Genomic DNA, 25,923 nt, shown 5'->3' on the forward strand with positions numbered 1-25,923 from the left:
GTGCTTTGTTGATATGCAGGGCCTTTTAAACCCGTTTGACTGTGGGGAAAAAAAAATACTTTTAAACAGCGCGACTAAAATTAACTGCGCGTGTGAAAATAAATTGGACCTGACGTGCCTGACGCGCACTTAATAAATGGACTGCAAAGGGTTAATGTTGCAAAAGTATCGAAAGTAGAAGCCATATGTGGTCACTGGACTTGATTTCTAACTACAGGCACTTGCTATGAACCATGGATGGAGCTGATGCCAGGTAAGTTGGAACATCTGCTGTGGGGATCAGAAGTGCTGAACCGAGACGACGGCCATGATTGGAGTGGTGAATACTGGGCTTGATTGAGATCGCTGCAGCGTTGGAAGCGACCTGTTTGTCCTTATCGTTGAGCCGTGTATAAATTGAAGCAATTGAGGTGGCGAAGGGGTGAATGAGGGACTGAAGGGTGGGATTTGTTTCGGCTGCTCTCCTGGTTGCTGTGCTGGGAGGAGACGAGTGACCCTGACTGGAGAGGAGGGCAGAGCTGACACCTGTCCTGCAGCTCTGGGCAAGCGAGTTTGAGGAAGTGCATTTGAGAAGCAGGCAGCGTGGTGCAGCAGATATAAAAGGTACAATAAATATTGAACAACGCCATACTATCACTTCCAGCTGGAATGTTGCAATTGTTGTCGTGTAGGGTTTTTAAAAGTTAACTCGCCAATCCTTATAAAATAGCGTTTTGATCTCCGAAGTGCCGGGGCAGCAGGTCTGGTTGCTGGGAGAAGTCTGCATTAGAAGTAGATGGTACTGAGTTTCCATCAGAGAAATGAATGAGGTATTGTTGAGGAGAATGCGGCAGGGAGGTTTCCTGATCTGAATTGGAGTTGATTGATGCTGAAAATTTAAGAATTTTAAACGAGAAAATGTCGCAGCGTATGCAAGAAAGCAAAACACTAGGCAGAGAAGGAGTGTTAGATTGGGGTTTAAATAGGAGGTTAATGATGATAGACGTTAATTAATAAAGCTGTCCAGCTACCACCCCCGAATTTCTCCCTAAGGCTAACATTTGTTTAAGCTTTTGAAGGTTTTAGCCCCCAGTGTTCTCTCTGACAAAGCACTCCTATCTTTTCAGTACAAATGTTTTAATTTGAGGAAACACTGTATATGGAATGGTTAAATGAATTGAGTAAACTTCTGTGTTCCTTCAATAGTAAAGCCACACCTGCTATAATGCCAGATTGCGTTTGTCCCTTGAATGCCCTTCATAATACTGTATTTAAATAAATCAATGATTTTCTTTTTTTGGCAGCTACTAAACAGAATCCCGTCTGCTGCCATGGACAGTGTGAAGATGGAATCTGTCCAGATTAAAGAGGAGTTCCCTGAACTTGAACCTCTCCCCATTAGAGTGGAGTTCTCTGGGCTGGCTGCCCTCCCCATTAAACAGGAGCTCTGTGAGATGAAACAGGCACTGATATATGATAACACTAAATTAAATCAAGATTGAATATTCTCTAAATTTGAATCATATGCCTAATTAATCAATCATATTTATAGCCAGAATTCTATGATTACTGTAAAATATGTATGGCCAGCAGTGTGGAGTAGTGGTTAGGGCTCTGGACTCTTGACCAGAGGGTCTTGGGTTCAATCCCAGGTGGGGGACTGTTGTTGTACCCTTGAGCAAGGTACTTTACCAAGATTACACCAGTAAAAACCCAACTGCATGCATTTATTGAAACTTAACAGTTTGTCATATCCAAAGTCAATCGCTATTCAGAAAATAACATTACAGCCCTGTCAGTGCCCATGCTTAGCAAACTGCTACGCAATACTTATTTAATGGTTAATTCATGTTATCCAACAGTGCCTCCCCTCCCGCATCCCCTCAAACTTCCACCAACAACATCTCCCAGAATACAATGTATTCAGTTACTAGGAAATTGTACCCAAGAAAAACCAACCCAACACACATTATCCAGTCTCTGGCTAGCCCTGCTGTCTTTGCAGCCAATCACAGTAAGAATAAGAACAATCCAAAGCTACACAGGTTGAAGTGTAAACACCCCAGTCCAGCTACAAATCCAACTGGAACCATCGTCAGAGGCAACTGCTAAAAAAGGTGCCTATAATATTAAACTGTTTTATAACTTATTAATGCATTTCCTAATTTTATTTATCTGTATGGCTTTATATTAAAGTTTTAACATGTTCACTAAGTTTTATGAATTTAATGTTAAAATATAAGTAACGTCATTAATTTGCAGAGTCAGTGTGATACCTCAAAAAAAAAAAAAAGTGGATAAAGAACCTTGTAGAACTGTGGTTGTACTGTAGTTCAAAAAAACACTGCAGTTAAAACGGAAGGCTTTTTTAATGCCTGCCCATTAGCATCAAAGATTGTACAGTATTTATCATTACTCAGGACTTCAAGGTAATGTTGCATTTTACCCCCTGAAATACATTTTACTCTCTGTGTTAAAATTAGAGGGTAAGTTACTCCCAGACCCAAAACCTTATCTGGAGTGCTGAATGAACATGGTCCTTAGGGTTTCTCTCCTGTATGAATTCGCTGGTGTCTTCTCAGGTTTTGTAACACATTGAAACTCTTCCCACAGTCAGTGCAGAGATGCGGTTTCTCTCCTGCGTGAGTTCAGTGGTGTGTTTGAAGGTGTTGTAACACATTGAAACTCTTCCCACAGTCAGTGCAGCGATACGGTTTATCCCCTGTGTGAATTCGCTTGTGTCTTTCATAATTTCCAAATTCAATGAAACTCTTACCACATTCAGAGCACCAGTATGGTTTCTCACCTCTATGAATTCGCTGATGTGCTGTCAGGCTTCCTATCCAACTGACACTCTTCCCACAGTCAGAGCATCAATACGGTTTCCCTCCTGTATGAATTCGCTGGTGTGTTTTCAGGTTTCCTAACCGACTGAAAAACTTCCCACAGTCAGAGCAGCTATACGGTTTCTCTCCTGTATGAATTCGCTGGTGAGTTTTCATAGAGTCTGAGTGCCTGAAACTCTTCCCACAGTCAGAGCAGAAATACGGTTTCTCTCCAGTATGAATTCGCTGGTGTGTTTTCAGTTTTGCTGATTCTCTGAAACTCTTCCCGCAGTCAGAGCAGCTATATGGTTTCTCTCCTGTATGAATTCGCTGGTGCTTTTTAAGGGAGTCTGATTTCCTGAAACTCTTCCCACAGTCAGAGCAGCTATACGGTTTCTCTCCTGTATGAATTCGCTGGTGAGTTTTCATAGAGTCTGAGTGCCTGAAACTCTTCCCACAGTCAGAGCAGCAATATGGTTTCTCTCCTGTATGAATTCGCTGGTGTGCTTTCAGTGTTCCTGAAACTCTGAAACTCTTCCCACAGTCAGAGCAGAAATATGGTTTCTCTCCTGTATGAATTCGCTGGTGTGTTTTCAGTTTTCCTGATTTTCTGAAACTCTTCCCACAGTCAGAGCAGCAATAGTGTTTCTTTCCTGTGTGAATTCGATGGTGTCTTTTCAGGGTTCCTAACTGGGTGAACCCTTTCCCACAGTCAGGATATTCTCCAGCGCCCGCCCTCGCTTTAGCTGCTGGACTGGAACCTGGAAAATATGAACAGGAAAGAAAGTAAAAGGGGCTGCTTGTAGGCTTAGGACACGTGGCTAGGTGGTGAAGTGGATTAAAGTATGTGCATTTTAGCTGTGGGGTTTGCTCTGGGTTACACCATTTAAACTTAAAGCCTTTATGTGTGAAAGCAAAGTCAGTGAAGACTGATGCTGGTGAAACCGAGCCCTGGGATCAAAATCTGACTTTGAAGTTCTCCTGTAATGTTTCAGGTCTATTTCCCCTGACAAACCCTACAATATATCTTTCTCCTCAACATTACATTACAATTATATCTTTATCATCATGGCAATTTATGAGTTTTTTCTAATCTTGGGGTCTGTACAGATGCATACACAGAACTGCAGTGTAATCCGCATCAGCTGTCAATGATGTGCTTGGAGACTGGAACGGCTCCCTCCCTCTCTCTGTTTGGAACCAGCTTGTTTATTGTTGTACAGATATACATCACGGTGCATTAGAAATGTGCAGCCCCATGCCATAGCATTACATTACACATGTAGGGTTTATGTGTTTTGTTAATTCAATTCTCTTCATTTATAATTCCTATAATTGAATCCCAACACAGTGGGTTACAGGACTCCAGTATACAGACAGAAACACAAGCATCACCTAGAATTTTAGGATTGAGACAATTAAAAAAAAAACAAAACTATGCAATGTTACATTTTGAAATCTAAGATTGTTATGTATTAACAGAGGGAAAATAAAAGAGAAAAAGGAGACGGTATCTTGCAAAAGAACGAGCTGCTTTATTCAGAGCTCTTCACATTGATGCAAGCAGGAGCACATCGTGTCGTGTTTATTCAGAGCTCTTCACATTGATACAAGCAGGAGCACAGCGTGTCGTATTTATTCAGAGCTCTTCACATTGATACAAGCAGGAGCACAGCGTGTCGTGTTTATTCAGAGCTCTTCACATTGATACAAGAAGGAGCACAGCGTGTCGTGTTTATTCAGAGCTCTTCACATTGATACAAGCAGGAGCACAGCGTGTCGTGTTTATTCAGAGCTCTTCACATTGATACAAGCAGGAGCACATCGTGTCGTGTTTATTCAGAGCTCTTCACATTGATACAAGCAGGAGCGCAGCGTGTCGTGTTTATTCAGAGCTCTTCACATTGATACAAGCAGGAGCGCAGCGTGTCGTGTTTATTCAGAGTTCTTCACATTGATACAAGCAGGAGCACATTGTGTCGTGTTTATTCAGAGCTCTTCACATTGATACAAGCAGGAGCACAGCGTGTCGTGTTTATTCAGAGCTCTTCACATTGATACAAGCAGGAGCACAGTGTGTCGTGTTTATTCAGAGCTCTTCACATTGATACAAACAGGAGCACATCGTGTCGTGTTTATTCAGAGCTCTTCACATTGATACAAGCAGGAGCACATCGTGTCTTGTTCACAGCTTCCATTTCACTACACTGTTCCACAAAGTTCCACAAAGTTCTATAGTTTTTATAGCATGAGGGTTCTAAGTTGCATCATCTGAGTACATCAGTAACCAATAGAATTAAAGATAAGCATCACCCCATTAAGACCTGAATAGGAGACTCTCTTCTTAACAATGCATCTCATAAAAAAACATAGATTTCAGTTTTAACCTTTTAAACACTATAAACATGAAATACTCTACAATTATTCTGACCTCCGGTAGACTTTTGCAATATATCGAATGGTGTGATCCCCTCTACAATCCAGAGCCTGGCTATTCTGGAATCTGTCCCTTCTGTCTGATGTTGTGTATACACTACCATGTCCAGCCGGAGCCATTCTGAATATGCAAATACATGTCTAACCGTCCACACAGCGAGCGATCTCTTTGAAAGAAAAGCTGAACAAACACCAACTCAAAAGAGCTGACACTGAGAGACCCTGAATGCAGCAGAAAGCACCTGAATCCTCATGCAGGTACAGTACGAGCACGTGAAGGTCTTTCTATGGGAATGGGTTAAACAGGCTTGTGATAATAACAGGTGAAGAGTTTGCTGAAGCAGTATTGTACACTGTGTATGTACAGTAATACAGTTGATTTTAAGTTTGTTTGTTTTTTATTTAGCAGATGCCTTAATCCAAGGCGATTTAGAGAGACTAGGGTGTGTGAACTATGCATCAGCTGCAGAGTCACTTACATTTACGTCTCACCCGAAAGACGGAGCACAAGGAGGTGAAGTGACTTGCTCAGGGTCACACACTGAGTCAGTGGCTGAGGTGGGATTTGAACCAGGGACTTCTTGGTTGCAAACCCTTTTCTTTAACCACTGAACCACACAGCCTCCTCTGAGTATTCAGATTGGACAGGTTTTTAAAGTAATCTAACCAATATGCTCCCTCCCTCTCAACCACACTGTGGATTTCACTAAATCTAGAATGACAATGTCACAGCTACTGGGAGTCACTCACCTGCTAGACTGCATTCTGAATGGGAGCGCCCGTCTTCCTTTCCACCTCCTTGCATGCTGTTGGGAGAGCCTTCCTCTCCAGCGCCTTGCTCTCTCACGCAGATTGTCTCCAGCACCACGCTACACTCCCGCAGGCGCACAGGCTCCAGCTCAGGGATGTTTGGTTTGAAGTCCTCGGATTCTTCCTTCCCTGGTTCCATGTGGTCAAACTCTACTTCAGGGGTCTCCCATTTAATACGGACAGTTTCCAGCACCTCTTCTTGTTTAACAGGAAGGGGTTCTTCTGTCTGCGGGATGTCCAATTCATTGTGCTCAGCTTTAATGTCAGAGACCTCTGGCTGACTGCTGTCACATTGCATCTCAGCCAGCCCAGAGAACTCCACTCTAATGGGGACCAATTCAAGTTCAGGGAACTCCTCTTTAATCTGGTCAGATTCCATCTTCACACTGTCCATGGCATTCTGTTTAGTAGCTGCCGAAAAAAGAAAATCATTGATTTATTTAAATACAGTTTTATGAAGAGCATTCAAGGGACAAATGCAATCTGGCCTTAATAGCAGGAGTGGCTTTACTATTGAAGGAACACAGAATTTCTTGTAATAAATTTATAATAAAAGGAAATAAACAAATCCTCCCTCCATCACAGACTTGCTTTGTTAACATGCCTGGAACTGTCCAATCACGCACTCATTCGATTGGCTGTGCCTTTAAAGGGCGGGGTCTAGAGGCCCGTCACAGACCTATTGCTGCCAGTCAAACTGACGGGCGGCTTCAGTCTCTGCCAGTCAACTAGCTTTTGAACCCGTCTGACAGGTTTACCAGGTAATGGAAACGCCGCTATATTAGTCATGGTAGAATTATTTTAAGTATTATGCATTATACTAATCAAAAGATCCAATTTTGCATGTGAATGACATTTAATGTGTGATTTATAGTATTCACACATTGTCAGATGGTTTCTGTTAACAGAAAAAAAAAAAAAAACATACAGTGTGTGAATGCAACTTGACGAACCTTCGATGGTTTAAAACTACCTTTAAATTCCTGGCTAGCGAACGAACCTTCAAACCTCCCAGTAAACATCATAACGCTGCTCCAACGCTGGCTTTACGTTGAATCAGTATATATAAATAAAGTGAGAAAACGGTGACAGATGATAGTGTTACCCAAATTGTACAATATTGAAGTTAATCTGATTAAACTGTAAATAATGAGATAATTTAATAAATACACAAATAATATTTATTATATTATACAATCATGGCTTTATTGATATGCCACAGTTACTGTATTAGTGTGATGTAATTTGTCTGAGGTAAAATATTAAAATGTTTTTGTCAAATTCAAATCACTCGATTCACGCCCCAGAGTTTCTGCCTCCAGACACGGGGGGGGGGGGGGGTATAAAGTTATTAATAATATTAATAATAAATAATAAATATTATTAATAATATTATGCATTTATTTGCCAGACTAATTTGTCACACAAGAATGTAGTAAAAAAAGAAAGGTGTGGTTCAGTCACCTAGCACGGAGTGGTAAAACTACAAAATAATGCAACTACTTATAGGAGGCTGTGTGGTCCAGTGGTTAAAGAAAAGGGCTTGTAACCAGGAGGTCCCTGGTTCAAATCCTACCTCAGCCACTGACTCATTGTATGACCCTGAGCAAGTCACTTAACCTCCTTGTGCTCCGTCTTTCGGGTGAGATGTAGTTGTAAGTGACTCTGCAGCTGATGCATAGTTCACACACCCTAGTCTCTGTAAGTCGCCTTAGATAAAGGTGTCTGCTAAATAAACAAATAATATACAGTAAAACAAGGGATTACACAACAACACACGAAGCTGCTGAACACACTGTTATACCAGACCACCAAGCAGAGAGAAACCCAAGAGATTACACAACAACACACGAAGCTGCTGAACACACTGTTATACCAGACCACCAAGCAGAGAGAAACCCAAGAGATTACACAACAACACACGAAGCTGCTGAACACACTGTTATACCAGACCACCAAGCAGAGAGAAACCCAAGAGATTACACAACAACACACGAAGCTGCTGAACACACTGTTATACCAGACCACCAAGCAGAGAGAAACCCAAGGGATTACACAACAACACACGAAGCTGCTGAACACACTGTTATACCAGACCACCAAGCTGAGAGAAACCCAAGAGATTACACAACAACACACGAAGCTGCTGAACACACTGTTATACCAGACCACCAAGCGGAGAGAAACCCAAGGGATTACACAACAACACACGAAGCTGCTGAACACACTGTTATACCAGACCACCAAGCTGAGAGAAACCCAAGAGATTACACAACAACACACGAAGCTGCTGAACACACTGTTATACCAGACCACCAAGCTGAGAGAAACCCAAGAATACAAGTAAAGGTAGATTGAACACTGATTACATCCGATACGGAACATTTCAACTTCACAAATTAGGGTGAAAGTTGAATATTTTTATTACAATGAAAATATGAAGGGACACAAAATCAAATACGTTCTACATGAACTAGCAGTTTATAAAACAACTTATTGTAGCCGACTATGTGATGAATACATTTTTGTGACTATTAATGTTTTTTTTTACACTATATATAACACATTGTATTTTTCTAATGGTACATACCATTTATAAACAAATAAAATAACAGTAAGCAGGTTCTTGTCATCTTATTTTACAGATATCTGAGTTTGCAGCACTCGTGTCAGTTGAAAGGTCTGTTTTTTATTTGTTTTTTTGATTTAAGAAGTATAACTATGCATTTGACTTAAAGACTGCTATAATGACTGAGTCACTCATAATTACAATCAAACTGGACAAATCGTAGATGAGCATTTTACAGACATTCTTGTGCATTCTTTTTCAGAAGCAGTCTGTAAAAATCCACTTTTGAAAACAGCCACAGAAGAAGAAACAGAAATCTATGTGATGAACTGGCTTCGGCACTCCGAGGACGGGAGTGGTGGAGACGCAGCGCGCTGATGCCACACAGGATGCAGAAGGGGATTCTGAGGTGAGGTTTATTTTATTTATTTTTATAGTTGAGCAGTTTATAGTTGGTTGTTTTACCCAGCAACAAAGTTCTTGTTTAGTTTTCTTTCTGATTTGATTGCTTCTCAAAGTTAAAATGTCTGTAAAAATGTGTCTGAAAATGAATACACATTTTAACCAATAAATGGTGTGTTTGTTATATAAACCGTCATTTTAGAGTTATTTAAGCATTGATATAGTTTATGATATGATAACCCACCACTCTTATGTGCAATGTATGTGCAATTGAATGCTAATATAGCCCCAGACAATATATGCCGGTACACAGGGCGATATATTCAAAAATACCAATATATAAGCTAACATCACAAAGAGCTGTATAAACAAATAGACCATACATGCAATAATAAAGCCACATTGCACAATACAACATACAAAAAACAACAATTAACAAAATCTCAAAGACCCGGCAACGTGTGCTCCCCATTATGGGTATTTTGGTATTTTAGGATTTCATAACCAGTTAATATAGATCTGAATCATGCTAGAACTAACAATGTAATTGTTTTAAGGATTATTTATGATATCCTTATATCAATTAATGAACATATGTATGCAATGTGTATTACATATTGATGAGATATGTATCAATGCTTTATTTAAAATGTTGCGACTTTTTGAAGAATGGAGGCCCTGTGGTTCATTTTACAAGAGGCACGGAAGACAAACCCGAGGGTGAGATGAGAGTCAGCATCACTTCAGGGATTTAAAAATGCAGCGAAATGACCTCGCCTTTTAGACAGTGATTGACAGGTCACTGCAGCTAGCGAATCACAACGCAGGTGTTACCTAGGATTGACTTTGCAGGCACTTACAAAAAGGAGAATGAATGAATGAATGAATAATAATAATAATAATAATAATAATAATAATAATAATAATAATAATATTTATTTTTGTAGGTAGGCATTGCATGTCCCTGATAAACACCCAGTGGTCGGAGGGACGAACATATTAAACTATTAAATTGCCTACGCATGAAGTATACATATGAATTTAAAAGGTTTAGGGGGTTAGGTTTTTAGGGGCTGTTTTGACCTGTAAGAAGACCATGATATTCTCCGCACTACAGTCTAGTCACCGGGGCTATCTCCGTTTCAGAAGCCGCAGTCCTAAGGACAGATCAGCGAGCAGATTCCCCAGGTAGAAGCACGATTTTCGTTCAGTTAAATAACAGAGCTCCGTGGTGCTGCTGGGAGTTGGGCTACGATCCATTTTCTTACAGCAGCATTTCTAGTAAGTTGAGTTACAAGAACACGAATCACAGCAAACCCACCCATTCAGTTAAAAAGCCCGTCACTGACAAGACACTTACTGGTCATGTTAGTGTTGTTTTATTTCTGTTTAGATTTGCTCGAATGAATAAAGAATAAATTGCTCAGATGAAACTAACAGAAGCCTGCCCTCACGTTAATATTTATTCAAATGAGGATTGATTTCCATGGTTTATTTGTTTATTTTAGTAATACGCAATGTAATACGTACACGGGTATAAATACATACATTAATCACAATGTGTGTTTCGCTACATCTCAATACATGTATATTCAAAGCAGTTTACCAGCCTTAGGCCTATATTACTTTTTTTTAAAGGCAGTATTTAAGAAGTTCTTAAGAAAATTTTTTGGAAGCTCCTAAGAAAAAATGTAAGAATTGAAATTAGGAAGATCTTAACTATTTTCTTACGAACTTTCTTAAGTTTTGTCGTAAGACTTTCTAGAATACGACCCATTGCCTTGTCGTTCATTGTGGTTCTGCCGCGAAATTAAAAACAAACTGTAACTTACTTTTTTATAAATCGTCCACGCCTTGTCAACTGGTGCGCAACAAAATGTAAATAAATTAAATACAACTCTTTTTTTTTTTAACTATGAAGTTTGCTGTTGTTATTCTCTTTGAAGCGACGCTGTGTCTTTAAGTAACGGCAGCCGGACCCTTTTCTTCTGTAATGAAAGGGTCGCTCCTCGAATCACTGAGGTGACTCATTTCTGCCAACTACTGGTCATAAAACAGAACACACAGATGAATTTTATTTCCACATGGAGGTGTATCTCCCTGTATCCTTTATGAACTTCATTATCGTGATCTGTGATATTTGCTTTGTGGTAATATGTTTTAAAAAGTCTAAATATACAGTATTTGTCAAGCCTTCCTGTCTCAATTTCCCCATCATCCTTCTCTGTGGAATGTATTTTGTACAATTACAGAAATCATGTTCCATGGATTCTGTTGTCTTGCACTGATCACAATCTCCACTGTCATGCTTGCCTGTGATATTCATGAATTTATTAACAGCGCAGTGTTCTATTCTAATTCTACTCCAGATTATTTCCTCTCTTCTATCTTTACACCTGCTGTGTACCTTCTCTTCATCCATTGAACAAATGTTAAAACAATGCCTCCCTTTTTCATCACTATTCCACTATTCTTGCGATTTTATCAAAACCTTCCTCTTGAAATGTTTATTGTTCATGTTTATTGCATCCTGTTGTGTTGCATTTTTTGCCATTAAATCTGCTCTTTCGTTTCCCCTTATTCCGATATGTGCAGGAATCCAAATAAAACTCACACCAATTCCTTTATAAAACAACTCATTATAAAGACGCCTGCTTTCCCACACTGTATCCTGTCTAGCTTTAGATACCCCTGACAAGATTTAAACATTTGGTATTTTGTATTTTACTACACTGAATAACTTGGTACGTTTTTTGTATCTTTTATAAAGACAATCAAAAATTTTAAAAGAACACCCTAAAGTTGTGCACGCTCTATGTTATACTGCAACAGTATTAAGATCTATTTGCTCAAAATGATGTGGTGCTGCAGTTTGTTACAACATTTTAACAAAATTAAACAAACAAATAAATAAAAAATACATACTTTGTTTATCCGATGGTAAATAGAATTAGGAAATTATCGGTCTTATTGTTTAAAACACAAACATGCACCACAGGTTATTATTGAAGAGCAGAGAGGAGCTGTTCAATTTTTGCACCGGATAAATAAAATATGTATAATAACACAATCAAGAAAAGCTAGCTGATACGTGTAATGGTTTTAATTAATTAGCACTGTTAATTATCAATTACTTCCAAACGAGCTCAAGATCCAGAAAATGAAACCCAGTGGAACAATAACACCACGACACTGTTCTATAGATGATCCATTTCATCAAAGTGAGTTCAGTGATACGGTACAAAAGGAAGAAACATGTAATCGTAATTCATTCTTTAGCAATCTGTTGTTTAATTATATATCCTTCAGTTAGAATCCACGGCCCTTAAACTGAACACCGTTACATGTGTTATTATCCATCCTGTATTCGTTCCAGCACCTATTACACAATTAACCAGATCGCTTCAAATATTTACACGTCTCATAATGTCAGATTGTTCCATCAGATATTACACTGACCCGTTTCTCTTGTCCAGCGACTTACAGCCACACCCTGTTGTACTTTATAAATCTTCATCGTTCTGCAATTCTACATGTATTACATTCCCACATATAGATTCTGTCAATCTCTGCACTCTTTAGCTGAGCTGGGATACTCAATTCTACATGTATTACATTCCCACATATAGATTCTGTCAATCTCTGCACTCTTTAGTTGAGCTGGGATAGTTGATGCAGGTTAGAATTAAATTGTCATCTATGGTTCAATTTCCCAGCGTCAGAGGCCGATTTCCTGTAGGATTTGCTTGTATTCCTGGTCACACAACCCAGTCTCGCTCAGTGGATTGGAAAACTTGCTGTAAATTTGACCACTGGCAGCAGACTAGACAATCAGTTAATTTATTATTGGTCCAACATTTGTTGACTTTTCCTCTTTCTTCAATGGCAATGCTATTACACTGATCCAGTTGTTTGTTATTACACTGATCCAGTTTGTTATTACATCGACCCAGTTGTTTATTACACTGATCCAGTCGTTTGTTATTACACGATCCAGTTTGTTTACACTGATCCAGTTATTACACTGATCCAGCTTGTTATTACACTGATCCAGTTATTTGATATTACACTGATCCAGTTATTTGTTTTATTTATTTATTTATTTCTTAGCAGACACCCTTATCTAGGGCGACTTACAATTGTTACAAGATATCACATTATTTTTACATACAATTACATTATTTTTTACACATTATTTTTACATACAATTATCCATTTATACAGTTGGATTTTCACTGGAGCAATCTAGGTAAAGTTTCTTGCTCAAGGGTACAGCAGCAGTGTCCCCCACCTGGGATTGAACCCACGACCCTCCGGTCAAGAGTCCAGAGCCCTAACCACTACTCCACACTGCTGCCTTGTTATTACACTGATCCAATTTGTTATTACACCGATCCAGTTTGTCATTACACTGATCCAGTCTGTTATTACACTGATCCAGTCTGTTATTACACTGATCCAGTCTGTTATCACACTGATCCAGTCTGTTATCACACTGATCCAGTCTGTTATTACACTGATCCAGTCTGTTATCACACTGATCCAGTCTGTTATAACACTGATCCAGTTTATTATCACACTGATCCAGTCGTTTGTTATTACACTGATCCAGTCTGTTATAACACTGATCCAGTTTATTATCACACTGATCCAGTCGTTTGTTATTACACTGATCCAGTCTGTTATAACACTGATCCAGTTGTTTGTTATTACACTGATCCAGTTGTTTGTTATTACACTGATCCAGTCGTTTGTTATTACACTGACCCAGTCTGTTATTACACTGATCCAGTCGTTTGTTATTACACTGATCCAGCTGTCCTTTTGTCTTGTTGATTTATTTAAGTTCCTTACTATGGGGTGTTCCTGTTGAATACTGGGAAGAGCTCTTGTAAGGCTGTTACCCATAAATCTCTCTTCTTACTGAAAACCTAACCCTAGCACAAAGGATTATTCATCTTCAACCTCTCACCTTGGAGTCCAGGTGCAACCCGATCTTGTTTATTCAGGGCCTCCAAAGCTCAGGAATTCAGGAGAGGCGTTCTCCTCCAGTACAGATTGGTGTTACTATGGTGATCAGGCCATTTCTCCTCAAGTCACCATGGCTACCGGGGCCGATTCCTGTTCAGCTCTACAATGCTACACATTTCTCCACTCCCTTGTACATCTGCAGGTGCCACACAGTCAAACCACAGAGGAGCCCTTTAACTACTCTTATGGTCCAACACTGCAAAAGAGCAAGTAAGAGCCTGGATAAAACCTGTCTGAGTTTCTGTACCTATGACCCGTACACATGCTTGCTACACTTGTATTATACGTAGGGCTTCTGTTTTTCGGGTTTTATTAATTGTATTTTTCGGTGCTTATTTTTTTAGCTATTTTTGAGTTTTATGTAAATTGTTTTTTTTCGGGGCTTTCATTTTTGATATACTGTATGAAATTAGTGTTTTTGGTTACTTTAAAAAATGCTTGAGCTTTTTTTTCTGTCAAAATATGTATAGTAGTAACTGGACAGTACTTGTACACTTAAGCTGTACCTTCTTTCCTTTGCTGTCTTCCACAATTAAATCCTTATGTTGAAAACAGTATTTAAAACTGTAATACAGCTTTAAATCCTGCTAACAAGCCTCCATCCTGGTTGTAATCTCGTTTTAAATCTCGCAAGCGGAGTCTCCAATAGAAATGTAGGAATGTGCTGTCACTCAGTAGTTGGGGCGGGTTTAAATTAGTCAGAACGAATCAATGATAGATGCAAGTCAGGAAGGAGGGACATTGCCCACCAGCACTGGGAAATGTGTGTGTGTGTGTGTGTGTGTGTGTGTATATATATATATATATATATATATATATATATATATATATATATATATATATATTGTAGTAGGTTTTATTTTTTAATGGTTAAAGGATAAAGTCAACGTGAATTGATTAACCATTTCCACAGTTTTCCCGGTGTTTTCCGTGTTTATTTGGCTGTCCACCAATTTAATTTATTTTATATCGGGGGTGTTTTATCAGGTTTTATCTGTTGAAACCGAAAATCAGAAGCCCTAATTATACTGTGCAGTTTGCAAAAGAAGGGTAAAATAAAAGCCTGGACAACGCACATTGCAAAATATTCAATCATTGCAACACTATCATTTTTCATTAGTTCTAGAATCGCGATGAATTTACAAGACAAACCCTCCAGGCGGTTGTCCAGTAAGGACGGTGCAGTCTTGTCTCTGGGATGCTACATACTGGGGTCGGGATACTCGTTCACATCAGTGTATTTATTTTCAAGTCTATGCAGTTTAAATGCTAAACCCTGAAACTCATTCCCCACACTGAGTTCTCAATTTCTCCTGACTCGTCCATCAGATGAGGTGCAGAATAGTTTCCTTTCTGCATATTCCCGCTCCCAGGCACTGACTGCATTGACAGCCTGAGTTAAACTGACAGCAGAGAAGCCTCATGTGACGTGTCCGCGTCTCCGCCCACTTTCTGACACAATCAGAGTGCAAGAGAGCTGAAGAGCATTTTTACCATTTAAATCTCAAGCTCTTAAGAGTGATACAAAAATCAATAAATTACACAGGGACTCATAATTCAAGGTTAACGTTTTGTTCTGAATGAACATGGGCTTCGTCTCCAGTGTGAATTCGCTGGTGTGCTTTCAGGGATCCTGACTGATTGAAACTCTTCCAACAGTCAGAGCAGCGATACGGTTTCTCTCCTGTGTGAGTTCATTAGTGTGTTACAACGTTGGTTTTAACAAGGAAACTCTTCCCACAGTCAAAGCAGCAATACAGGTTATCTCCTTGTAGCAGTGTGCCCCGTCTGTGTGTATTCTTGTGTTTTATGTTGTATGTAGTGTGTTAATGTTGGTGTATTGTAGTTGGTACACGGGATATAATGTGGGTAATGAGCACAAGTGTTTAAAATGCATAATTGTATTTAGGCACGGGGATTGCACTTCACTTCACGTGCATTTAATATGTCAGCACGGGGTTTTCACAGATTAGTTCACGTGCTGGGATTCAAGTGAATAATTAATTGAATCCCAGCACAATTGTATATATACATACACATTTCATTCACTCGGGGTTGTGTGTTCAGGGCAAAGGAACGGGAGAGAGTAAGGAGATAAATTATAAAAAGCAATTGCTACGTGGTACGTGTTTGTTTAGTATTCGTCCCTGTTTGTTAGTGTCTGTTCGTTTTGTTTGTCTGTTTATTTTGGCTAAAGTGCCGTGTCCTGTGTTTTGTTCAAACGTTTTTATTTATAAAAAAATCCGTCCTGTCTGTGTTATTCATTTCCTGGTTCTGACGTCACCACTCAGCCAGCCGTGTCACACTCCTGTATGAATCCGCTCATGTTTTCTCAAGGCTCCTGAATCCCTGAAACTCTTCACACAGACAGAGCAGCGATACGGTTTCTCTCCTGTGTGAATTCGCTCATGTTTTCTTAGGGCTCCTGACTGACTGAAACTCTTTCCACAGTCAGAGCAGCGATACGGTTTCTCTCCTGTGTGAATTCGCTGGTGTGCTTTCAGGTGTCCTGAATGACTGAAACTCATCCCACAGTCAGAGCAATGAAATGGTTTCTCTCCAGTGTGAATTCGCTCATGTTTTCTCAAGGTTCCTGAATCCCTGAAACTCTTCCCACAGACAGAGCAGTGATACGGTTTCTCTCCAGTGTGAATTCGCTCATGTTTTCTTAGGGCTGCTGACTGACTGAAACTCTTCCCACAGTCAGAGCAGTGATACGGTTTCTCTCCAGTGTGAATTCGCTGGTGTGCTTTCAGGTGTCCTGAATGACTGAAACTCATCCCACAGTCAGAGCAACCATGCGGTTTCTCTCCTGTGTGAATTCGCTGGTGTGTTTTCAGGTTTCGTAACCGACTGAAACTCTTCCCACAGTCAGAGCAGCGATACAGTTTCTCTCCAGTGTGAATTCGCTGGTGTGTTTTCAGGTGTCCTAACTGGGTGAAACCTTTCCCACAGTCAGGATATTTTCCACTGCCTGCTGCTGGACTGGAACCTGGAAAATATGAACAGGAAAGAAAGTCAGAGGGACTGCTTGTAGGCTTCGGGCATGTGGCTAGGTGGTGAAGTGGATTAATCCTTTTGCTGCTGAGGCTTTTGGAACCCTCAGTGCTAGAGGTTTTTTCCTGAATTGGGGACTGAATCATTTCAAAGTCAAATTTCTCACATGTCTTTAAAGGAAACATAGAAAACTGTATACTGTTTTTTTTCAGCACAATCTGAACTTTTCAGTGATGTTACATTTGTGGGCATATCTGGTCAACTGATTGAGATACTGCAGGTTAAATATAAAACATAATGAAAAATTAAATTTTCTATGTAACTTTAAATCCCTGGAAAAGTTATTTCTTAACATGGTAATAAGACAAATTGTTTATGTCTCACATTGCCAATATATTGACTATATAGAAGAAAAAAAAAATCTAGGCCTAACAGTTGTTATGTTTCTGTCACTGCTCCTTAAAGATTATTATTAAAAACGACCATAAAAAAAACAGAACACTGCTAGGTGAAATGATCTTTGCGTTTTTCATAGTGTGAACTTTGGGGCATATAAACTATATATTTTCTAAAAGTAGTTAAATACAAAATTCAAACTATATGACATTATTTTGCTTGGAAGTACAGCACGTGACTGTCTTACATATATTATTATTATTATTATTATTATTATTTTTTGTTTTGTGTGCCTTTTTCTCTATTTTCTTACCCCTCTGTACAACCTGTATCAAAGGAAGCTGGAAAACTATATATTCTGAAACTGTAGGTTGTGAGGATTGCAGTGGTACTAGACTCAAACTTGAGGTGAACTTTAACCCCTCTTGCAATGCATAGAGTATAACATGCCCAATTTTCATTTTCAAAATTAAGGATTACCAACTCGCATTATTATTCTAACTTGAAAACTTCAAATTGGCAAGATAACTGTCAAATCTAGAACATCTAGAAACTAGAACATTTTATACCTGTTCAAAGCTTATCTTGCTCTAAAGAGCCGAATATTGATGTTAACCAAACAAAAAACAAAAAAATCACAAAACTTCATATTTACTCCCAATGTTGTGCCACAAAAGTTAGTTACATGAAGTGCAGATGTAGATTCCCACATTCTGCAGGGTGTAGGTTTGCAGGGATACCAAACATGTTTACTTTTACATGAGGTTCCTGACTGCAACAAGCCTCAAAACAAGACACACCCTGGCAGGCACTTTCCATGAGAATTCTGCCCATGTTGGCATGTGGCACCTCCCCACATTTAGCATGGCAAAACTCCCTGTGGGCAGCAAGGTAACCAGGGACAACCATATATTTCCTTAATTCCAACAAATTATAGAATTCAGGGATGGGTAACACAGCCCCGCACCCCTAAAGTCTGTTACCCATAACCCCCTCCGACATTAGGCAAAACTACTGAAAGTGGTAAAAATGACACAGGTTTATATTTAGTTCCACAATTGTGCCCCAAATGATGCATAAATGAAATGCAAATGTAGAGTCCCACGTTCTGCAGGTTCTATGGTTTGCAGGGATACCAAACATGTATATTTAGTATACTGGGTTCTTGCCTGTCACACCCCCCCAAAACCCATTGACACCCCTGGAAGGACATTTCCATGTAGTACCGGATGTTCTTCAAGCCGCTTGTGGTATAAGTGATGGGGAGATTATCTGTGGGACAGGCCAGATAGAAATCCAGAAAGTGAGTCTGAGGAACAGCGGCTTGAATAACATCCAGTACTGTCCTCCGATTGTGGAAGCGATTGGTCCCTCACAGCCTGCAGGGCACTGTGCCACTGACGTATACTAGATTGCGTGTGGTACAAAATAGAGCCACCTGCATCAATCAATAGCGATTGTTTAGTTCTGAAAATAATTGTTGAAAATAAGATCAAGTTTGCCTAAATAGCTCCTTGGATCCCCTAAATGTTGTAGGCCATCACGAGTTGATCAGATCAAAGCATGACCCGCAATATAATACAGACTTCAGCTTGCTGACTCGACTTCCTGGATTCCAGACTGAACAACACGGATAACTCCTACAGGCTAATTTAGATGTCAATCATCCATTGTTTAAATTAGGTAACTGATCAACCTAGAGATTAAACCCTCCCACACCCTGCGGGACAGTGCGATATATGGGATACAATACGCCGTACATCCATAAGAACATAAGAACATAAGAAAGTTTCCAAACGAGAGGAGGCCATTCAGCCCATCTTGCTCGTTTGGTTGTTAGTAGCTTATTGATCCCAGAATCTCATCAAGCAGCTTCTTGAAGGATCCCAGGGTGTCAGCTTCAACAACATTACTGGGGAGTTGGTTCCAGACCCTCACAATTCTCTGTGTAAAAAAGTGCCTGCTATTTTCTGTTCTGAATGCCCCTTTATCTAATCTCCATTTATGATCCCTGGTCCTTTTTTCAAGTCAAAAAAGTCCCCTGGGTTGACATTGTCTATACCTTTTAGGATTCTGAATGCTTGAATCAGATCGCCGCGTAGTCTTCTTTGTTCAAGACTGAATAGATTCAATTATTTTAGCCTGTCTACATACGACATGCCTTTTAAACACAGGATAATTCTGGTTGCTCTTCTTTGCACTCTTTCTAGAGCAGCAATATCCTTTTTGTAACGAGGTGACCAGAACTTAACACAATATTCTAGGTGAGGTCTTACTAATGCATTGTAGAGTTTTAACATTACTTCCCTTGATTTAAATTCAACATTTCTCACAATATATCCTAGCATCTTGTTAGCCTTTTTTATAGCTTCCCCACATTGTCTAGATGAAGACATTTCTGAGTCAACATAAACTCCTAGGTCTTTTTCATAGTTCCCTTCTTCAATTTCACTATCTCCCATATGATATTTATAATGCACATCTTTATTGCCCGCATGCAATACTTTACACTTTTCTCTATTAAATTTCATTTGCCATGTGTCTGCCCAATTCTGAATGCTGTCTAGATCATTTTGAATGACCTTTTCTGCTTCAACAGTGTTTGCCACTCCTCCTATTTTTGTGTCGTCCACAAATTTAACGAGTTTGCTTACTATACCAGAATCTAAAGCATTAATATAGATTAGGAATAGCAGAGGACCTAATACTGATCCCTGTGGTACTCCACTGGTTACCTCACTCCATTTTGAGGTTTCTCCTCTAATCAGTACTTTCTGTTTTCTACCTGTTTACCACTCCCTAATCCATGTGCATGCATTTCCTTGAATCCCTACTGCGTTCAGTTTGAGAATTAATCTTTTATGCGGGACTTTGTCAAAAGCTTTCTGGAAATCTAAATAGACCATGTCGAATGCTCTGCAGTTATCCATTTTCAATGTTGCATCCTCAAAAAAGTCAAGTAGGTTAGCACTGAAGGGGATAAAGTATGTGCACTGAAGGGGGTTAAAGTATGTGCATTTTAGCTGTGGGGTTTGCTCTGGGTTACACCAGTTTAAAAATGCAAAGTTAAACTTAAAGCCTTTCTGTGTGAAAGCAAAGTCAGTAAAGACTGATGCTGGTTAATCTTGGGGTCTGTACAGATGCATACACAGAACTGCAGTGTAATCCACATCAGCTGTCAATGATGTGCTTGGAGACTGGAACGGCTCCCTCCCTCTCTCTGTTTGGAATCATCTTGTTTATTGTTGTACAGATATACATCACGGTGCATTAGAAATGTGCAGCTCCATGCCATAGCATTACATTACACATGCAGGGTTTATGTGTTTTGTTAATTCAATTCTCTCTATTTATTTATTCCTGAATCCCAACACAGTGGGTTACAGGACTCCAGTATACAGACAGAAACACAAGCAGCAGTGTGGAGTAGTGGTTAGGGCTCTGGACTCTTGACTGGAGGGTCGTGGGTTCAATCCCAGGAGGGGGGACACTGCTGCTGTACCCTTGAGCAAGGTACTTTACCTAGATTGCTCCAGTAAAAACCCAACTGTATAAATGGGTAATTGTATGTAAAAATAATGTGATATCTTGTAACAATTGTAAGTCGCCCTGGCTAAGGGCGTCTGCTAAGAAATAAATAATAATAATAATAACAAGCAGTTTATTTTATACAGTTATACAGACTGTAAATGCATCAGCAACCTACACTACGGCCAAAAGTTTAGCAACACCTAGAATTTTAATATTGAGACCATTAAAAATAAATAAATAAACACTATATAATGTGACACTTCGAAATCTAACAGGAAATACTGTGATACTATTCTGGCTTCTGGTAGAATTTTGCAATATGTCGTTTCTTTGATTACATGATGCTAAATAAAAGGTCTAAATGATGTTTATATGTTTTTTATTATGCCTCAATCCTACAATTGTAGGCGATGCAAAGCTTTTGTCCATAGCTGTAGAGCCCTGTCTAATCCAGCCCCTCTACAAACCAGCATTCTAATTCGGTATGATTTTGGGGTCCCGATCAAATCCCTATTGAAATGAATGGTGTGAGTCCCTCTACAATCCAGAGCCTGGCTATTCTGGAATCTGTCCCTTCTGTCTAAAATCAATGTATATCTGACTACAGCATAGGCTCATGTGATTTTTCATTTCTATGTTTAAAACTAGTCTGTAAAACAAAACAAATACAAAAGCAAGGTGTTGTGTATACACTACCATGTCGAGCCGGAGCCATTCTGAATTGTGCAGTTGTTGAACAGCAAATACATGTCTAATCGTCCACACAGCAAGCGATCTCTTGAAAGAAAAGCTGAACAAACACCAACTCAAAAGAGCTAACACTGAGAAACCCTGAATGCAGCAGAAAGCACCTGAATCCTCATGCAGGTACAGTACGAGCACGTGAAGGTCTTTCTATGGGAATGGGTTAAACAGGCTTTTGATAATAACAGGTGAAGAGTTTGTTGAAGCACTATTGTGTATGTACAGTAACAGTTGATTTTTAGATCAGTATTCAGACTGGACAGGTTTTTAAAGTAATCTAACCAATATGCTCCCTCCCTCTCAACCACACTGTGGATTTCACGCAATCTAGAATGGCAATGTCACAGCTACTGGGAGTCACTCACCTGCTAGACTGCATTCTGAATGGGAGCGCCCGTCTTCCTTTCCACCTCCTTGCATGCTGTTGGGAGAGCCTTCCTCTCCAGCGCCTTGCTCTCTCACGCAGATTCTCTCCAGCACCACGCTACACTCCCGCAGGCGTACAGGCTCCAGCTCAGGGATGTTTGGTTTGAAGTCCTTGGATTCTTCCTTCCATGGTTCTATGTGCTCAAACTCTACTTCTGTCTGGGGGATCTCCAATTCATTGTGCTCAGCTTTAATCTCAGAGACCTCTGGCTGACTGCTGTCACATTGCATCTCACAGAGCTCCTGTTTAATGGGGAGGGAAGCCAGCCCAGAGAACTCCACTCTAATGGGGGCAGGTTCAAGTTCAGGGAACTCCTCTTTAATCTGGACAGAGTCCATCTTCACACTGTCCATGGCAGCACATGGGATTCTGTTTAGTAGCTGCTGAATAAAGAAAATCATTGATTTATTTAAATACAGTGTTATGAAGGACATTCAGGGGACAAACGCAGTCTGGCCTTAATAGCAGGAGTGGCTTTACTATTGAAGGAACACAGAATTTATTGTACTAATTAGTTATAATTAATTATTAATTAATTAGTTATAATTATTTATAATTAGTGCTAAGACAAATATCCAAACAAATATTGTTTTGACCTGCATTCGGATACAAAAATCAGATGTTTGTATTCGCTACAAATGACAAAAATACCTTGCACTTATTTACCGTCTCACCAGAATTTGTGTGACAGTTTCAAAATCAGGAATCTAAAGCCAAATGCATACTTTGAGTTTTTATTTAAGTTACAGTGACACTGAAATCAAATTTCAATTACAGTACAACGAAAAGTATTATAAGTGTAAAAGTATTGTGCGTTTTATTGATAATATGGTTCAGCTTTTAAAACGTATACATGGCAAATGAACTGCACTTGAAACCTGCATGTCCCAGCTGCTGTGCTCATTCCTCAGGGTGTGTCTCTCATACCCCTTCCACACAGACGAGTTATGAGTGCTCAGACTGGCACTGATGTGGCATTTTGTTCTGTGTGAATTGCCTATACCGTCACAGAGCCGTCATATTTTATGCCGTGTCTGAACCACCTCGTGAGGAGGTTCAGGGACACCACTGAACCGTGTCCACTCCTGTGTGAAAGGCTATGCCAGCACTGAAGCGCTACTGTGGGCGTTGATTGAAAGTCAACATCCCACGTGACTGTACACCGGACACGTCAACAGACCGCTGAAGTGCATTCTGATTGGTCCAAATCGACATGTGTACTAAATATTTGAAAACACACTAAATAACGCGTTTTTGACCCGGATGGCCTTCCACACGCGTGCGTGTATTAAAGCATATAGATGAGCCGACAATGCCTTAATATTTTCTGTACAGATTAGTTTGTTTCGTTACTAAGTTAGTTTAGCGACTGTATCGAGTTATTTTTTAATTCAGTGAAGACCTTTTTATAATAAAGACCTTCAAATGTACCCACGTTATAGTTTTAGTTTAATGTAAGCACAAGTTAACTGTGTGCAGGGTGTCTCCATATCAAAGGCTGGACTCACCGCGAGTGGTTCATTCAGACACAGTTTAAACTGCAAAATAACAAATATGTTACATAATGAATGCTTTAGATATGTTTATATCTTACGTCTATAAGGCATCCCAGTGCCCCGAGATTTCTCAATCTTTAAAAAAAGTCCCAGTGTCGTGTTACTTTGTGGTACGCGTTAAAACGTGGTACACCAGGTACTGTGCTGTGCAAATGATTTCAGCTCAGAAAACAAGGAAACGCCCATCTGAACGGGTACGATGTACAGTTTGGCGCTTGAAGATCATTTTAATATATATTTTTTTCACAATTCAGCAAATATGTGACTAACTGATGAGCAACACATTGTGTTATCTAACATTGTAAACATGTAGGATTCTGTGTGTGAACTACAGTTTGTCTTGTTCCTACTGATTTGTGCAGCACTCAGTCACAACCATTTTTTGACGTCACACGGGTCAAGTTTTGGTACCAGTATCACATTCTGATGATGTACCACTTTCCGGACCTACACTGGTTTTCAGTCACTTCCTGTAGCGCGATACACTCTAAACACCTTTTGTCAAAATAACATAAACAACTGCGTCTATATCATTTAGTTTAAAACAACCGCGTCTATATCATTTAGTTTAAAACAACCGCGTCTGTATCATTTATCTTTATCATTATGGCACCTGCCATGAAAAAAAATAACATTAAATAAAATAAAATAGAGTAATCAAGAACATTATTTTTATAAAGTTATTAACACAGACAGACGTGCTTATTTCTCAGCACACAATGCGTTTTCATGTAGTTTATATTCAATATGAATCTACAATTACGTGTAGTTTCGTACAGTAGCTGTTCAGTTCAGTCGGGATTTAGTCCAGACACTAGGAGAGCACAAAATTGGCCGTGCTGAAAAACCTGCGAATAACAGTAATAATATAGCAGCAGGCAGAGGCTTCGTGTCCCGTTAGATTTTCTGTCACAGGTCTGAGTTGAATGTTAATTGAATCGGTCTTGCTGAGGAGGCTCGCCATGGCTTGTTCATTCAGGATCTGCAACACCACTGCGTCGAGAACAACGAAACATGAATTAAAAACAACATGGAACTTACTTTGTTTATATTGTCCACACCTTGTCAGCGGGTGCCCAACACCATTTAAATAAATGAAATACAACTCTGCGGGGCTCGGTCGTTTTTTTAATTCTGGCGTTTGTTTTCTCTGTCTTCTGTAATGAAAGGGTGTCTGCTCGAATCACTGCAGGATGACGTTGCCTGGAGACGCGGACACCGGATCAGATTGGATCGCATTGCCTGAAAATTCGATGTTTGATTGACGTGGTCAAGTCGAGTTGCGAATGAGAGGACAGGTAAGTTAGCAATAGTGTCGATAAAAAAATTAAAAAAAACACAACGACTTGACCTAACAATGCTTGTGCATATCTTGCTACGCTAGCCGCCCCCCAGATAAGTTGAAGTAGTAACGTGAGCTAACTTGTGTTAGAAGCTAGCTAGTGTTATCTAGCCAGCTAGCAAGCACCACCGGTACCTAGCTAATGTGGTCAACTGGGTAACGTCAGCTAACGTTAGATTAAATAATATCCCAGATAACGAGCATGATTAGTAGCATCGGTGTTGGAATCGCTTTTCTCTGTTCTGACCTGAGATCGTGTTGCTGTTCCTTTTTATCCCGGCGAGTTTGTTCGTTAACGTTAGCTAACATCAGCCCGTTTATTACATTTACATTTTAGTCATTTAGCAGACGTTATTATCCAGAGCGACTTACAGTGCAAAAAAATTACAACATTAATATTATATAACAATATACAACAGTGCATAAGTTCACATGAACAGCAGTATATACAGAAAATGGTCAGATCATATCTGAACACGTGTCAGTAGTTGAAGTGCTATTGCAACCGGTGTTGGAGCAAGTCTAATGTTATGGAGGCAACATTAAGAAGTGCTCTCCTGCAACCCGATGTGAGTTGAAGGGGTCGTGATATGCACAGATACTTAACAGGGAGGGGAATAAAAATGGGGAAAAACAGCGGAGAAAAAACTGATAAAAGAAACTCCCCTCTCTATATAGTGCTTTATAGTTGTTGTCATTTCAGCAAAACTTTTAACAACTAGCTAGTTTGCATAACCTAGCTATTATCAGTTTGTAATTAAATCTGAGCCCAGACCAGTTTGCACATCTGATCTGGTGTCAGTTTGTAATTAACTCTATCAGTTTATAATTAATTCTGTGTCCAGATCAGTCTCTATGTCTGACCTGGTGTCAGTTTA

The 25,923-nt window shown here is 39.6% G+C and overlaps 1 pseudogene; it reads right to left on the reverse strand.

Moving 5' to 3' along the window:
• Positions 1-1,306: 1,306 nt before the first annotated feature.
• LOC131709036 (zinc finger protein 271-like) lies at positions 1,307-25,005 on the reverse strand (annotated as a pseudogene).
• Between the last annotated feature and the right edge of the window lie 918 nt (positions 25,006-25,923).

Source organism: Acipenser ruthenus, chromosome 41 (genome assembly GCF_902713425.1).
Source record: "Acipenser ruthenus chromosome 41, fAciRut3.2 maternal haplotype, whole genome shotgun sequence".
Taxonomy (NCBI): Eukaryota; Metazoa; Chordata; class Actinopteri; order Acipenseriformes; family Acipenseridae; genus Acipenser; species Acipenser ruthenus.